The following is an 18,010-nucleotide window of genomic DNA, read 5'->3' as shown; positions in this document are numbered from 1 at the left end:
TCCCTTGATGAATAGGAAACAGAGTACAGATGAACGTGTAACCACAACATACTCTGAGACTGAGCAGCTTTACGCATATTAAACTGGATGGTGCGACACAGCTAATATGATAACTTCCTCTGTTTTGGACTCTATTTTGGAAAGTAGCTAACGCCTGCTCAAAAAGTCTCTAGATGTCACTAGATGACATCACACACTTTTGCGTATATGATATATATATATGTATGATGTAATTACGTTACTATTTGCATACGTACAGTATATACAAGCTTTTTAAAAATTAAAGTTAGATAAAATGAAGTCAAGCTAAACTTAACTGACTCTAACTAGCTTTATCATCAGGTATTATTATTTATTTCTTGCTGTTATGATCTCAATAATATGAATCTTAATCCACCTCTAATTTCAAAAACTTTATATAGGTTGTTGTTGTTTAATAGAATAGAGATGATAAAGGACCCCAGAATAAAGTCATTCTTGTAAACTCTGTATTTTGAGAAAAAATAAAACTGAAAGTCAAGTTAAAGATTTTGCATCAAAACAAAGGAGAAGTAGTTCCCCAGACAAACTATGGTGAATAGTGATTGGTCGTTAGGTAAGCACACTCACAGTTCATTCACGTTTCCGTCTGGCAGATGATTGAACGTACTGCTGCTCCAATAAACCATTTGTTGTGTCATAGATCTTCATGTGGTACATAACATTTCCACAAGCATCACAATGTATATCTCACAACAATGACTATAAGCAACAGATGGCCAGTCCTAAAAGGCAATGGCTCCACCCCAAGGCAACCATTTATTTAAATTCAGAGGAAAATGGACTTATCACTAAACTCAATAATGTACAGTTTGGCACATTACCAGACTGAACATCAGTATGGTTCAAGGCCCTGAAACAAAGGTCTCCCCAGATAGCTGGAGGAACAAATCCTGGAGAATTTATCCCAACCTTTGTGTAATCTAACTTCTAACCACTAGAGACATTAAATTTTAAAATGCTTTTGGATTTTTGCATAGTTTAGATAAGGCTACAAATGGTTCAGTTAAACTTGGTCAGAGAGTTAAGACTTGGAGATGGTTGGTTGCACAGATTTTGTTATCAGTCATGTGATTCATAATATGTTCCAGGAGTCTGCCCCATTTGGGACTTAATTGCCTTCAGGTCTCCGGGCGCTGTTAACTTTGTGGTCTTTGTCAAGTTAGTTCGTTTTAATCTGCATTCAGCACCAGAGGGGCGGAGCCACTGCAACTCGCCTCATCTCGGACGCATCCATCAATCAGTTTTATATGTGTTCCTGTTATTATCTAAACCATCAACTATCCTGTTCTAAACCTCGCCTGCAACAGCCACGAAACCATGAAATACTGTATATTGAGCTAACCCTGCTCCGATCATCAACATGACTGGCAGTTTATGGCAGCATGAAATTAAAAGGATCTTGTTTTATTGCAGCGGGAACATCACTCTCTGATCCGTGTGCTCGTCTCTGAGCCGTGTGGCGTGGAGCGGTGTGCATGATGATGTCAGAGCGGACCGACCGGCCGCCGCCCGGAGCCATAATAAACACAGCGGCCGGGATATTGCAGGATTCAGCAATCCAAGCGTTGAGAAATTAGCTTGTCTCTCTCTTTCACTGTTATTGATCACCTGACTTCCTTATACATTTCCACATAATAGGCAGTGCTGACTTAATTAGTCAAAAGAGAGGCTGGGTAATTACATGTCACTTTAGCAATGTGTTTTATTGCCTACAAGCTCTGGTGGTACCAAGCGAATCTAATGGTGGATTTAATGCAAAGTGGAGACAGAGAGGAAGGGATAGAGAGAAGAGGATGTATAAAGAAAACGAAGATAGAGAACAAGAATATGAATGATTTTATTCTACATGGCTTGTTACGTTTGCTGTTGCATTACCTGGATTTTGTTGAGAAGTTGGCAGGGCAGGAACCTGATTTTGGTATTTAAAGACCAGACCACAGCGGTTCTCTCTTTTTCCAACCTTAAAGCTACTTAAGGGGAAATAAAAACAGAAAACTGGATGTTAAGAGGGGAGAGTTGGATGTCTTCGTAGCCCTTGCTCACGTTTGTGAAAACTAAGTAGTTTCTGCCTTGAAATTTGAATTCAAAATCTTTAGAATTACTGATTCAGGATTTTGTCTCTTGACTAGAGTGCTGTAACTCCCCATTCACAGACTTCAAACTGCAGTGTTTTATCAATGTACGGTGATGCAGAACAGACTTCTCAAATCAATCTGCGCTTTGTACATGCACCACATGTTCATTTGCACTACCGGACTATTTATTTATACATATGCTGCATCATTTGCACTCCAGTACTCTGTACTGAACACTGCAATAACTCATCTACTGCAACTATTTCCATAAATTGCACTACTATATATTCATTGCACTGCTGTTCTTAGTGTACATATCCATCAGTATACTTCTGTTTATAGTAAAATGTCTTCATAATACTGCTCTCTCCTGCATTCATGCACACACTTTATATCCTGCACTTGCTTGTTGCACTTCTGGTTCGACCTAAACTGCATTTCGTTGCACTTAACGATAATAAAGCTGAATCTAATCTAATTGTACCACCGCTTAATGAAATTTAGGCAAAATCAAAAGCAGACATGATACTGCTGATAAACCACACAACTCAGGTTTCAAGATTCTGCCAGTTGATTTTCAAAGCAAAGTGAAATGAACTGAAAGCAATGATGGAAGATAGAAAACACACATTTATACAACAGTCATTCAACAGTCTGACACCGTGTCCTAACTGAATGCGTCTGACTATCACGTCGCACCGTGTATCATCGGCGGCCAGTAAAGACGTTCCAAAAGAAAACAATGCAGTTTAACTGATGTTGTCGCTGACGCTCGCTCCCATCATTCAGTTAGGACACGGTGTGAGGCAGAAAAGACACCAGAACGGTCCTTTAAAACCTCCACTGTCTGCCTGTTTCCTGTCAGGAAAGTCTCTTTGTTGGTCAAGTGGGGACAAAGCTGAAGCTTGACGACCACTCAGCAGCTCGTTCTGATATCAGACAGGAAGTGAACAGTGTGAAATCAACGCAGTTTCTGCCAACACTCTCAGAGACTCTGTGGCCGCCACGTAGCGAGCCGCCTGCTGGCTCAATCAGAGAGCGATTGATTTTTTTTTTTACGCTCGAACGTGTCAAGCAAGCATTGCAACACATTAGATGATGCTAATTAACAAATGAAACAGAGTCAGCTCAAGATTAAGGACAAAACCACGTCAGTGGCTCAGATAGTCACGGCCCCGCCCTCTTCCTCTTTGACAGGAGTTGATTTGATTGCTCTTGATTTTTTTTTTTCTTTTTTGTCTCCCTACAACATGTCAGATCTGTATTTTTGGGGCAAGACCAGGAGGAATTAGGTTTAAAAAGGATTCACTCCATATTCAAAAACTCATTTTATCATCAGTTCCTTCACTCTGAGCTTCACAGCCTGCGGCCACAGACAGATAGAGGCTTTCATAGTCGTGGCCGATGCAGTCTTCGCCCGCCCTTCCTCTTTTTTTGACGAGCCGCTCCATTTATTTGGAGGATCTGCTGTCAGTCCTGTCTGTCAGGAAGTTTTAAATGAGCTCGTTGACCTGGACGGCGTTTCGGAGACGGATTAGACCCCATATTTTAACTGCAGAGCCATCAGCAGGTCCTCGTATCACAGACGCAGTGGAGGGTAAAAGCCACCAAAAATGTTTCTTTTTTTATGCTGATAGAATGAATTGATTGGGTTCACATACATTAACATATATTATGGTGGCTTGAAGTACCAGTGTTAGTGAAAAGAGGGTCATTTAAGCAAACAAAAAGTTGGCTGCACTCACTGTTTTTACTTTCAAATACAGTAATTTGGAAAAGTGAAAAACTGTGAAATCAAAGGCCCTCAAAGTTTAATTTCCTTGTCCTTTCTCATGTTTTGACATGCTGAAGGTTCCTGCCTGTCATTGTTTTCTATACCAGGTGAGTGTCTGTCATGCTTGAGAAGTAAAGGCTTATCAACCTTTACTATACTCAAAATGTAAATGCCTTGCAATGTTCATTGAATATAATTATACAACCTTTTCTTAAAACTAGCTTTTAACCCGCCATGTCTGTGAAGCAAAGACACACTCCAGTCCAGACTTGAGGACTCTGATGAAAAGCAGTGTTGTTGTCCCTGCGTCTCTGCAATGAAGCTGCTGAAGGACATTTTCTTAAAAGAATATAATACAGTAGAGCTTTATTGTCCCACCAGGACAGGGAATATGTTTTAGTCTCACCAATAAAGACAATAAATACAGTAAAAACAATAAACATAATAAAAATACATATTTTAGTGCACTCAGTACAATGCAGCCAGGCATTCTATAGCATCATGGACACAGGCCATCACACAGAGATGATTTCTATTTGTCTTATATACATTTCAGAACATTTTGACAAACTTACATAAAACATCAACATGGGCTGTGAAATTCAGCTAGTCGTCATCTTTGTTCCCAGTTACTTGAAACTTTTGAAAACTTTGTCTGATCTGAGATGCTAATGGACTACAGAGCCATCACTGAAAGTAAGTGAATTAGGAAATAAGTAAAACTTTATTTAAATGAGCAATTTCAAAACCTGGATTACAAAGTGCTTCACAGTTATGTTGATTCTGAACTGCAGCTAATGTTTCGCACTTTCACATATTTTCTGCTATATACTTGTTTGTTCTTTCATAAAGTGGAGTTCAGCGTTTTCAAAAGACGACAGCAGCTTTGAGAGTGAAGGCCAAAACTCGTTTTTTTCATGTACAGGAAACTCAAAATCGTGAATGTGTAGCTTAATATGTGTTAATTATGTATGTTGTCTTGCCAACTCTTAGAAATATCACCAATTGATCTAACAAAGTGAGACTTCAATTGAAAAGAGCTCAACACACACACACACACCTACACACAGGATTACCACCCACCACAAATAAAGATGCGGCATTGTATCCACAACGTCAAATCCTATTTTCAGAGAGAGGTGGTCAGGGTGTGTGTGTGTGTGTGTGTGGTCGGTATCCATCACCATCCCATTAAATCTCTCATCTCCTCTTTCATCCTGAGCTTGTTTCCTTTTCTTTCCTTTCCTTTCCTTCCTTCCTCCCTCGCAGGATGAGGTCGCCCCTCTCGTTACATCCAGCAGGTCCCGTGGGAGGGATCACGACCTCTGCTCCAGACAGGTAATGAGAGTTGTAGAGAAGTGGGGGGCGGAGCTCGCGTCCAGCTCACCTGTCGGCAGGTGGACGGCGGGGCGGAGGACATCCTAGACCTCCGTATCTAATCTGTTGTCTCCTAATGAGTCATTGAGACGTCTGTACGGGCTGAGGAGGGGCTGCTGAAGTCTTTGTGTCCCTGAGACTAATTACATCGTAGTCGTTTAGTGTGGAACAAGGCCCGGCTTCAGGTGGGAAAAGGGATCCGCCGGGGGGAAAGTGTGGGCGGCTGCAGAGGGGGCAGCGGCTCCGGTTACCTGAGAATCCCCCTGAAAACAGAGCGTCCTTGTTCTGGTCTTCAGGTGGGAGGCGGGGGAGGAGAAGCGGGATCGTTTGATCCGGCACATTCCTTCCCTCTCAGGCCGTCTTCTCAGGAGGATTAAAGGAGGAACGCTGAACGTCTTACAGGTTTAAAGCGGCTGCAGACCGCTCAGAGCGCTACTGTAGATAGGATGGCGAGGCCGCAGACAATCACTTCTCTCAGGACTTATTTTCCTCCTCTTACCTTCCAAACAAGAAGAAAGGCCTTTTGATAGAGGAATGCAACAGCTCAGGCCTTCAAGTCTCAAAGTTGACAAATAACATTTAAGCTTTCATATAAAAAATACAAAATTATCTTACTTTACACCTGTTTAAAACCTCTTCAGATGGCTCCATCATCTCAAACTCATGCTGTATGGCCAAACACTGTCCAAAGCCACATAACAGTATTGTAAATTATTTTTATTTTTATATATAGGTGCATAACAAAACATAGCAAAATAATTATATATATATAAAATAAAAAACAAAAACAGCTGGGTTTGGAAGTATTGTCACGATTACCAACAAACTCATCATATCATGTAAATCTATTTACCATCTGATAGTAGATGGGTTTTGGGCCCCCCCAGACCCTGATGATGGTGCTGGCTGATCACATGTCTAGAACCAGTCAGAAGGGACTGGCAGGTGTATTCAGATGTAGCCAAATTAGAGTGAAGTTTTTTAGGGTCAGGTCCTCACTCCTCATGCACCTTAGAGCCCCCGGCAGCCTCCAGGGCCAGGCCAGAGGCCTTGTTTAAGAAATCTGTTATTTTATCCCTGTACGTACATCATAATATGTCTCTAAATCCCAACAAATCCTCATACCTAAATGACAGAATAGGTCATTTGCCAATGACTCCCAAAATGACATACGTGACCTGGAGGGTCCCAGCGACAGGCGTACCGGACCTTCGTTGTCATGGTAACAGTAAACACGTGGTTAACGTTGTGAAACGGTCACAGTTTGGTTCGGTTTAGGCACCAAAACTACTTGGTTAAGTTTAGGAAAAGCTGACGGTTACAGTTAAAATAACTAAGTTACATTAGTAAGTCACGTGACTTGAAATAACTCAGCGTTGACTTTTGATTTCACACAGGACACGAACAGCGGTCTCCTCTAAGCAAATCGGAAGATCGGAATATGTACACTGAAAGGCCTGTTGAGTTTCCCCCTTCTTCTCTTCGAGGTTTGCATCCTGTTATGTTATGATGGATTTGAATCCTTACTTGAATGTACTCCTCATATCTATTTTCAGTCACTCTTCACTAACAGCAGACTAATGACGGAAAACTGCCAACATCATCTGCAAAGAGAATCTGCTCAGCTGCCAAATGCAATAACTGTAAAATAATAAAAATGCTGAGACACAAACGGCTCAGAGCTGACGGCAGCTGGCTGCCCTCCGACCTGCTGAAGTGTCCTCGAGGACGACACTGAGCCTCTACTGACTGGGACCTCTGACCTCCCTGAGGGATCAACAGGCTGTCATGACACCAAACATTTCACTGTGCTGATCTGCCAAAGAACAGATTCAAGAGGTTGTCTTTCTCTCAGGCCCTCTTCCCAAAGTGATCCCAGCCCTTGACCACAGTGTCATTCAGTAGGAAGTCACACTCACTGTGCAAGGTGCTCTGTCTGTCCTTAGCTTACAATTAGCTTAGGAGCTAAATGAGCATTTCTGATATTCCTTTTAAAGCTTTTCTTCTCTCATTAGTACATATACATTTGAAAAACACTTTGACATGATTTGTTTTCAGGTGGACTTTTATACCCCCCAAACTATTAACTAATATTGTAGTTAATAGTTGTGTGTGGTAGAGTAAGGGGCGACATGGAATTGAACTTCAGTTCAGTTTCAATTTACTTTGAGTTTGTGCCATTTTTTTTCCAGAATTATTTCAATTATTCAATTTTAGAAATCAGGTTTCAGTTTAGTTTTACTTAAGAAAAATAATGTAGTCATCAGAGTCATCAAAAATCTGAGAACAGCGTAAACCAAAAGGGTCAAACAGATGATTCTGTTTGTGATGTGATCACTAATGCTGAATGAACATCCTGCTTTACTGCAGGTCACCTAAACATAGAAAGAAACATTAATATTTAAAAATAACACTTCCTTCACTGTTTCATGCTAATGTCCATTTGTGAATTGTTGTTGTGAAATTCCATGTCAGTGTGTTTCTGATTTTTGTCCATACATTACACAGTAATTAAAGCCAGATTTGTTCGGTGTCAGCTTTAAAAATTGTTCTTTATAGGGAGAAACTGTGAGCTTGAAATGAATTAAATTGTGAGGTTGTAAAAACATTATAAACTTGGAATAAGCAGCAAAAAGCAGCGATTAAACTGAAAGTTGCTCTTGTCATGAGTTTCCTGAACTCTAAAAAGGACAGTGTCTTGATTATTCTGCTTTACATACAAGTGGTTTTCAACTTAGACCATATGTATACGTAACTAAAGTGCGCACACACACACACACACACACACACACACTAACCTATTAGGCTTCTTCCTGTCTGTTCTCCCTGGTGTATGTGGCCAGGACTCTGCCTCCTCGTCTTCCTACAAGAGGGCAAATGAATAAATAATTGGTCTAAAGTAGAGGGAAATTATACAACATTATGCCATAGTGTGTCCACTCTAATGGCATGTGGCCCATTTTAATGGGTGGACCAGCCCACGAAGTGCTGCCCCCCGCATGGCTGTAAACCTGCGGACGGCCCCAGGCGAGCCGTATGTCAGATTTATAGTTCACATTTGTTTCTGCCTGCCGCAGCAGAAAGGGGCGAGAGCTCAGGCCGCAATACCCTAAAAAAAAAAAAAAAAAAAAAAGCTGCCCACCGCGGGGTGGTGCACGGAGGAGTGCTGGGTGCTTTGCTGCATCCAGGAGGAGGAGGTCTTTTATCCCATTATTCCATTGATTTTCCTCTTAAAGTTGCCTTAGAGTAACATTCACTTTATATATTATGTATCTGTTTGTTTGTGTTTCTTTTCAATGATGCATACAGTATTTATACTGTAACTGAAAATAAAGAGACTGTAAAAATGAACCCACTGTTGGATATGTGGGGTTTTACAATCCCTTCAGATGATCTGACAGCAGGTATGATGGAGTGTTTACACTATCTTCTGAATAGTGTTTGTCTGTTAATATTCCTCAATCTATAAAATATAACCTGTAACCAGCAGATATCCCACTTGGGGCCTAGTTTCACTCCACTTGTAGCTGTCCTTGGCCCCATTAAGTGGCCCATGAGGCCTACAAACCATTTCACGGTTTTCAGACAAACACTGTAAATGGATCCAAGTTTATATCCCGTCATTGTTTAACTCGCATACAAAAAACCCCGTACAGTCAGTTCACATGGAACTTGCACAGGTGCAACATATAGTCACAACTTTACTGAGAACCTTTTTATGAATTAAGGAAGTCTTCCTGTATTTCATCCAGAGGAACCAGGCTTTTAAGTTCCAGGCCATAGTTCCCCAAAACGTCCCTGCTAAGAAGTACTTTTCAGCAGCCCTGGAATTATTGGCACCAAGTCTGTACTGAACATTTCTGATTGGTCAAACCCAAGCCTTGATGCTGCTATAACCATAGCATCATTCAAACAGTAAGAAACCACTGGGTGTCAATGGTATCAATATTGAGACTATGAGAGATGAAGAGCAAAAAGCAACAACAACAGGATGTAGTCTACTAACGTTAGAAAGTCATGCAACATAAATTACAAAGAAAAACATAATGGCCATCTTCTCTTGTCATTGGCAAAACTTGCATCTCAAAGCCATTACTTTTTACTGTTGTTGGTCTAATTTTCCTAATCTTCAAGTTAAATTGAGAAAAATGAGAAATTTAGAGTCATTAAACCCATGAGTTAAATAGTGAAGTATTTAAACCCATAACACAATTATTTTTAAGGCTGCACCATCCCATCAAATGGAAATATGCAGGATGTCTTCTACATCTATTCTAGATGACTTTAGGGAGTCAAGTCTTAAGCAAGTCAAATCTACAGATTTGACTCAACACTTGACAGCAAAATGAGTATGGACCAGGTAAAATCCTGGAACAATAAAAAAAGATGCTTTGGGAAACTCAAACTCATAGACAAAGATGTGAAAATGTTTCATTTATTTAGGAAGAAAGTTGAGTGACAGCTTGAATAGAAAAGGTTACAATCCTTAAGTCATTTTATAGTCAACATTTTGAACTGACATAATTTGAATTTTGCTCATTTAGACTTTTGACTTGAATTAGACGTGTCCCAAATGATTTACAGGCAGCCTATGCCTTTTAGTTCCTAGGCTTAATTCCTGGGATTATTCGAAAAGAACCAATAGCGAGCAGAGTTTCGGCCCATTGAACCTTTACGGAAACAAATTTGTATATGTTGTTTGAGTCTCTGTGTACAGTAAAGCAGAGAAGCTGTGAATGGGGCATTTGGTTCACTCAGGGGCCCCTGATTGAATGGGTGGGAAGCCCCAGATGTTCAGTGAAACAGCAGTAGTCATCCAAGTGCTTTCACTGTTGGTCTCACCTCAGGTCTGCTACCTGTTCCTCTTCATTTTTTGTGAAGTGGCAGATCTGCTCAGTCATGAATGAGTTCATTACAGTGAGGATGAAGGCAGAAAGGAGGGGAGGAAGTGAGTGAGTGATTACATGCATCCCACCTTCCTCTCCTGTTCTGCTTGATTAAGATGCATCTGCTGCGTCTGCTCGCGCCCCGGCTGCTTTGTGCATTCATCAACATCAGTTTAATGAAGTGATCAGAGGCTGAGATCAGACACAGCCCAGAAATATTACTCCATTAGCCTTTCTGAGCTTTCTACAAAACAGGAAACACTGACCCGAGGCATTGGGCTTGTTTTCTCTCACATTCTCTAAAAAACACTGAAGATGAATATGAAGTATAACTGATTACCTGCTCAGCCTTTCCAAACACAAACCTTCTTTTCTTAATAAAAGGACAATCCCTGCACTTCAAACAGGAAGAGCAGAATACGCCCCCACCACCCCCGCCGAGCGGGCCCAGCCTCTCTCTCTCGCGGCGATGATGTTAATAAACTGTCAGCATGTGGCACTTTGTAATTGGGTTTGTGCCTTGTTTAACAAAGAGCGATTGGATAGTTAGGAGGGAGAGCAGCAATCTATCCGCCTCTCCCGTGAAATGAGCCGAGTGTGTCATCCATGAATGTGTTTTCCCAGAGGAGCGGCGTCTGAGATGTGTCTGTTATCCCTGGTAAATAAGCCGAGGCGCTGAGAAACAACTCCCACCCCCACTCCTGACATCATAAAGTCTCTGTAATGCTGTCATAAACATGACACGTCTCACACAGTAACCGTTTGCATCGCTTCGTTCGGAACAAATGAGCCCATGGCCCTTATTTATGACGTCTTGTGATTTAGTGACAACGGTAAACCTGCAGACGCTGAACAGGAACTCCATGTAGGTTACAGATATGACATGTTCAGGACACCGGGGCACAAAGCCGGCAGGTCCTACAGGCAGAGGAGGCTGCTGCCCTCTGCCTTACACTTCCTTCAGTACAGTTTGGGGACCTCCCAAAACAGGGGAGGTGCCACCATCATCAACGATACATAAATCTGACATGACAGCTGTCCGAAAAAGGTTTATGGACCAAAACTTTTCTTGTTTTTCTCCGAAGGATGTTGACTGCCACTGCCATCTTTTGTATTAAAGTGAAATAGCCTACATAATTTACAAATCGCCTTTGGCTCATTGTTTTGTTGTCCAAGTTCTCCAGCCCTTTCCTGCTACCTGTTGCATGTTGGTGATGTCATCATGCACTGTGCTCTGAACACCACCTTGCAGTGAACACAGATCATACAGCACATATCACGTGAGAGCTTAAAAGAGTTGAACATGCTTCTTCCGTCTGCACGTAAGTGAGAATGCACAGGCGTAATTCATTTTGTGTAAGACATTTGCGTGGCAGGATTTTATTTTAATTCTTGCATGGATTTGGGGTATAAAAATGGTATCATTACAGTGGAACTGGTATCAATACTTCCTTAATGTTATGAAATTCCTGTTGACACAGGTTGTTAGGGCAGGACGTAGCCTCGTGAGGGCTCAATCTTAAGTGTAAACTATTGGTCTGTCAGGTACAGAGAGAAACCCTGTTTCATTTAAAAGACTTTATTGGTTGAATCTTTTGTTTATCTTCAGCTCACCACTGTTTTGCAGGAAGAAACACTTTTCCAAGAAGTGTTAATTTTACTGGACCTGTAACATATCCAGTGCAGTTACAGTGTTCATTTTCATTTTGGAGATGTGAGATGCGAAGATCTGTTTCTTTCCATTTCAACCATCCAAGCTAAAAAGGCATCTTTCTCCCCCCAAAACTGACCTTTTTCAAAATGGCCTCTGGAGTGTGTAAACCTTAAAACGCCTGTTGTCATTAACCTGTATTTATGCTGATATTGTCAGATGATGTTGTGACCATGAAATATTGATTTGGTTAGCTAGGCTGTCTGTCCCACCCCTTACCAGATGTGTGATGCAGTTTTGTTGTTTGCCAACTGAAAAGAGGATGAAGAAGAAGAGCGTAAGCCATTCTTATATTGTTTGGGTGTTTCACTGTGGACAGAGGACTCTACTAAAACCAACTGGAAAGGCTAGTGTGGACGCAAATCCTTTCAGATGAAAAAGGCATTTTAGAATTTTTGTAGGCTTAGTCTAAGTAACGTTAAATCTAAAGTTACTCATAACACTGTTTTTTTTTTTTTGCACACATCTACAGAGATGTTTACATGTAGATATAATTCCTGCACCAACTCAAGCCCCAGTACTGGCTCTTAGAGAGGTTGATGTTCATTACAGCCCACAATGCTGAGTTAACAACAATAGATTTTTTTATTTTAGAAAAAAAGCTAATTTGGACTGTTTGGAACTAGAAGATATATTATGAGGTTATTAAGTTCACTAATATTTTGCTTCTTCATTAAAACTTTAGATAACCAGGTGAAAAAAGTGTAATTTAGATTAAAAATGTTTTTCAAGAGGCCAAAAAGTAAATAATTAAAACAGCATTAGGGTAATAAATTCATTCATATGCCATTAATATTGTCACATAGAGCTAAAGCGCATGGAGATTATTCAGTAAACTCCATGCAGTTATGTTGAACTCAGCATGGGGTCCTAAAGAAATCTTGCCCAAGGCCATCAAAACTTTAGAAACAGCCCTGCTTGTCTTTAAGTACCATATCATCCAATAACCTGACTCGAGCTCTGACCAGTCAGTTTAGAGTTCATGTGACTCCAGCAGTCAAACCTCCCTCTGGCCACTTCCTGCTGTGATAAAGCCATCAGCCACCGGCTCCTGCCTCACCCCCTGCCGCCATCACTGCTGGTGGAGACACAACCCAGTGAGGGGTGATGGGTGATGGTTGGCAGCAGGTGACAGCAGAGAGAGTTTCCCCCTGCAGGTGATATCTCAGCCCTGAAGCACTGATACCTCCTTATCACTGCTGACATGGAAAAACCGCTGACGGTTCTCTCTCACCTGAATCTGCAGTTTTTCACCATTTATATGCTGACGTTCCTCCAAGAATACACTCTATGGGCGTCATAGGGGAAAAAAATAAAACTTTGTCCTCATACTTTTTGCATGCAAGTTAGGTGCAATAACAGCAGCGTGATGCCTTATGGATGAGGCGTAACCGAGCTGGCACCATGGCCGGTGTCAGGGCAGTGTCAGCCGGCAGGAGCAATGCCAGGAGGAGGAAGATGAGGAGGAGGAAGAGGGGGAGGGGTTTGACAGCTGTCAGTGATAGTTTCCTGTACAGAACGTAGGTGACAGCCAGCAGAGCCGACCGGTCTGCAGCGCTGACAGCGTCCCGCTTCTCTGAAGGAAAAGAACGAAACCAAGATATTCTGCTGCCAGACTCGACGTGACGCTCAACTCAGCAGCAAAGGCCTCGACAACCTCAGTACTGACACTCTGCTGTCTAAAGATGGTGTGAGTGTTTCAGGCTGTAATATGGGGAGGCCCATTGCTGACAGAAGAGAATAAATAGATAAGTTTGTTATGATAGTACCTCATAAAATTTGACCTAATAACTTATATTGACCTAGTAAATCAAAACTTCCTAAGTAGTAATTCAGGTGACGGTCAAGTTTTGACCTGGTAAAGCCTTGACTTGTCGAATGACTTGAGACTTGTGGACATGAGACTTGATACTTTGTCGACTGACTCGAGACTTATCACAGACTTGTGTACTGACTCGGGACATGTCAACACACCTAAGACCTGTTTCAAACTTTTCAGCTGATTCAGGACTTGTCTCAGACTTGGGACTTGTCAATAGACTTGTTTTGGACTCAGGACTGTCTCTATCATTGACTTTTTGAGTGACTTGAGATTTGACTCTGACTTGTTGACCATGGCTAGATGTGACGCGAATTTGCCTCAAAGGCTTAACATCTCTGATGTTTTTTTATTAACAGGAACTAGTGCAAGACTTGCATTGAATGGAGACAATGAAACATCATTAAACTTCATTATTTTTCCCAAATATTCCCAAAGATTCAACACTTTTTTTTTAAAGAAGAAAAAATAAACTTAAGAATTAATTTAAAAAATGGTCACCAATGGGAGGTAAGAGCCTCTTGAAAATCAATTGGATTTATTTTTCATACTGACATCTTGGAGTAAACTTACTTTGTCACTGCAGATTCAAAAACTCCTCAGAATTAGTATGAGGTCTGGGATTGGGACACAGCGTTAGTGTTTAGGGGATGACAGACAAGTGTGTTTGCCCTCATGTATTTCCGACCTTAGTCCATCACACAGGGCTGAGGCTGATGGGCCGATGGTGTCAAGCGTTTCTATTGTCTGACATCCTGCCAGCTCCATCTCATCCTCAGTCAGGATGAAGATCTAAAAGAATGAATCAGATCTAAATGTCTTTTTCCTGTCTGAGATTTCCAGTCTGATGCAGCCCTCCAGATAGCGAGCCTCAACTCTCCCAGGACTGTGCCACAATAACAGCAGAAAACTAACTTGTTAAAAGTCGTGGCCATCACTCAGCCACTCTGATAGACAAAATCCATCTACAGTAAATACCAAGGGCACTGCAAAATGACAACATGGAAGAAAACAGCAGAAGAAATGACAGAATTGTAACTTTCTTTTAGTCTTCCTAAACATAAAAGCTCTGGATATTCAACTGCTTCTGGACCATGTTTCTGCCTGTTTGTGTATGTAGAAATAACCCATTACATTTGAATTGTGTATAATTCCATAGGACTCCTTACTTATCCTAAATGCACACAACCTGAGAGACACAAACTAGAAAAGGATACATTTTCTTTCAGAAAATGTATTTGTGCTTGCAGACTATGTGGGAACCTATTGCTAGAAACCTGTTGCTTTATAATTGCTAGGTGTTTGTCAGGACCCACCAGTAACACCAGCATACAACAACATTTCGGACAAAATCAGAGCATTTGCTTGCAGAGGCAAAGTAAATCTGCACGTACCTTTTGCAAAGAGTTGAACTTTGGTGAAGTTTGACAGGCAAACTTGTGCTGTTGACCAATTACAATAAATAAATTTCACTGGTCTCTGTGTGATGTGACGGGGCACTTAATGTGTGACCAGATAGGGCATTAATAGGTGGTTGTAGGTTGTACTGGGTGTTGGCCAAATGTTGCTAGTTGGTTGCTGTGGTTGAAATACTATAGTGTCTACAGTGGTTACTGAGTTATTTTTGCCAGTATTTAATTGTCCTAACGCAATTAAAATGTTCAAGGACAAAAGCCGGTGATCCTGACTGTAAAAGGTAAGATGACATATCTCTCAGTCAGGTAAGACAGATTGAAAATGTACAAAAACAGACAAACTATACTACTATAATGGGTTAATTATGTGTTTGCAATTGTCAGAGCCCAACATGCTCTTTTGCAGTGACTGTCTCTAAACTAGAAAATAATGAACACAAATGCATGCTAACTAAATCTACTTCTGCTCTGCTTTCATCAATACATCTCTCTCTGCACATACGCAGCTGACTAACCTCCTTTTATACCCCAATCAAGGTGATAGCTCACATCTGGAGGAGGGTGTGGTCAACCTGAAAGAAACATCTGAGAGATTGGACCCAGACAACGTTTTATCATAAACCTAACCCTTACTTATCAATGTCATAGGTTCATACAGTAAGATTTACTTTTCCCAAAACTCATCTTGTTCTAACGGGCGGCTGTGGCTTAGTGGACGAGCAGGTCGTCCACCAATCAGAGAGCCGGCGGTTCAATCCTGGCATCCCCACACTTAAGTGTACACCGAACCCCAAATTGCTCCTGAGGGCTGTGCCTTCAGTGTGTGTGTGTGTGTGTGTGTGTGTGTGTGTGTGTGTGAATGATTAGTTAGTTTCGTTGGACTGATCTGCCATCAGTGTGTGAATGTGATATGTAGTGCGTTTTGAGTAGTCGGAAGACTAGAAAGGTGCTTTACAAGTGCAGTCCATTTATCTGGCTTTACTCCTGTCTGCTTGCAGGAACATTGAAGGGCAGGCTCAGACCGTCAGGGAGATTCAGGTCACCTGTTCTGACCAATACCCAGTTTGGTGGTATTGGATTTGTTTGGTCCATAGAACCCTTTCCAATCATTTATGCATTACAGACACCACTTACGTTACAGATGGTCCTGCATGTGTTCACTGTGATTTGGTAGATTTGTTTCTCTTTTAGTTTGTTAAGTTACATCTCATGTGTGGTTGTGAGGATGAATATGCTGAACGTCATTTCCTCAAAGTTTTGGAAAAGCATTTTTCTAGAAAATACTAAATATTCACTCGCTTAGGTTTTTGTGCATTTAAATTGATGCATTTTCTCTACAAATGTATAAATCACAGCTTGCATATTTTCATTTCCATTTTTTCCTAAATGTCTCTCATGATTGGTTTCTTTTTTCCCTATTGGATTTTTTTTCTTTCTGTCTGATTTATTTCATATGTCTTTATAATTATGTCTTCTTCTCAACGTTCAGTGTTTACACAGTCGACACAAACAGCATTTGGATGTGCAGCTGTGCAGATGTATGGTTTCATTCAATTTTTGTATAAAACCTGTTTTAAAATCAAACTAACTCTAATGTAACCCCAAACATGACAAGTTCTTCATCACTGAAATAAACACTAAACAAAATAAGGCAAGCTAAGTGGGCAATTTATATTTCACTTTTAATACTCAAAGATAATTCAATATGCTTTACATAATGCTTGAAGGACATTAATTAGGACATAAAAGCACAAGTTAAAATAATAGAAATTAATTAACAATAAATTAAAGACATAAAAGGGAGTTCATGAATGCAAGGTCGATTAAGTCCACTAGCTGTCTACTGGCACTGCTGAAACACAACATATGACAGAGAAACCCAAATACAGAGAAGCATTAAATAGCTTGCAGGAGAAACTTTCACTGCTCACCACTGCCACACAGTAAGCATACATAAATGTTAATTGAAATATTAAAAAAACATAAACCACCACATGACTCCATGACCCCGCCCCTCCCATCATACTCAGGTTCGGCCTCGGGCCATCATTTGGCGGCGGCTCCTCAGGGCCGGCGGCTCCTGCAGCAGCAGGATGGACGTGGAGCTCATCCAGCTCCATCGCTGAACTAATCCGCAATTCTTCCACTGAATGGAGCATTACCATAAACGCTTGGCAGCAGAAGGGGGCATTGTATTCCAGAAAATCTGTGAGCCTCTCAAATGTGCATTGTTGAAATTCACCTGTTGCCTGGGAGATGAGAATGGACCATTCCCCCCGGCTGGGTCCATTATGTAATGTACTGGACTTTGGGCTCCTAAAGCTCGGCCCTGGAGGCTATTCCAGTCAGGCAGGACGTCTCTAAATCTTGGAGACAAGTGGTGCCAGAAAGCCCGGGGCCGCTGTGCGTCGGGCTGTTTGGTTTAATTGAATTGTTGCCTGTTGGCGGCTCACAAATGAGCGAGCTTTGCTGTTGTTTCAATTGTCTCATTTAAAGGCTTCGACTGGTTTGGATTCTGCTGCCGAGAGAGTCGACTTCACAAGTTACTTTCACATCCAAAACGCTCTCTGCACCTTCTGCAACACTTTCCCCACAGGTTAGGGGATAATTACCAATTAGTAAATTCATTATGTGATTAGTGAACTCTAGAATGCTGTATTGTCTTGACTAGGGCAGGAATTTCACCGGCGGCCGTCGTTGCCCCTCTGTCTGGCCTTGATGCCCTCCTGAAAATCGTATGCCCATTGGCCACTGTGGCCTCGGTGCCCTGCTCTCTGCCTGTTTAGTTTTTTTCTTTCCCTGCCCTGCCTCTCTGCCCTCTCCTGTCTAGGTAGTGTACAGTGGGTTTATCAGCGCTTGTTTGATGAAAACAGCTGCCTGCTGCTGCTGGAAACACTGAGACTGAACCAGA

General features: G+C 41.5%; 1 long non-coding RNA gene across 1 annotated transcript; it reads right to left on the bottom strand.

The window, feature by feature from the left end:
- Nucleotides 1-4,506: 4,506 nt before the first annotated feature.
- On the bottom strand, nucleotides 4,507-15,576 carry LOC122880201. The gene is made up of 4 exons (XR_006378865.1): nucleotides 15,079-15,576; nucleotides 8,067-8,131; nucleotides 5,884-5,949; nucleotides 4,507-5,767 (listed from the first exon to the last, which is right to left on the bottom strand). It is a non-coding gene; the product is annotated as an uncharacterized LOC122880201 (long non-coding RNA).
- Between the last annotated feature and the right edge of the window lie 2,434 nt (nucleotides 15,577-18,010).

Source organism: Siniperca chuatsi, linkage group LG8 (genome assembly GCF_020085105.1).
Source record: "Siniperca chuatsi isolate FFG_IHB_CAS linkage group LG8, ASM2008510v1, whole genome shotgun sequence".
NCBI lineage: Eukaryota > Metazoa > Chordata > Actinopteri > Centrarchiformes > Sinipercidae > Siniperca > Siniperca chuatsi.
This window is presented reverse-complemented; position numbering and strand designations above follow the sequence as displayed.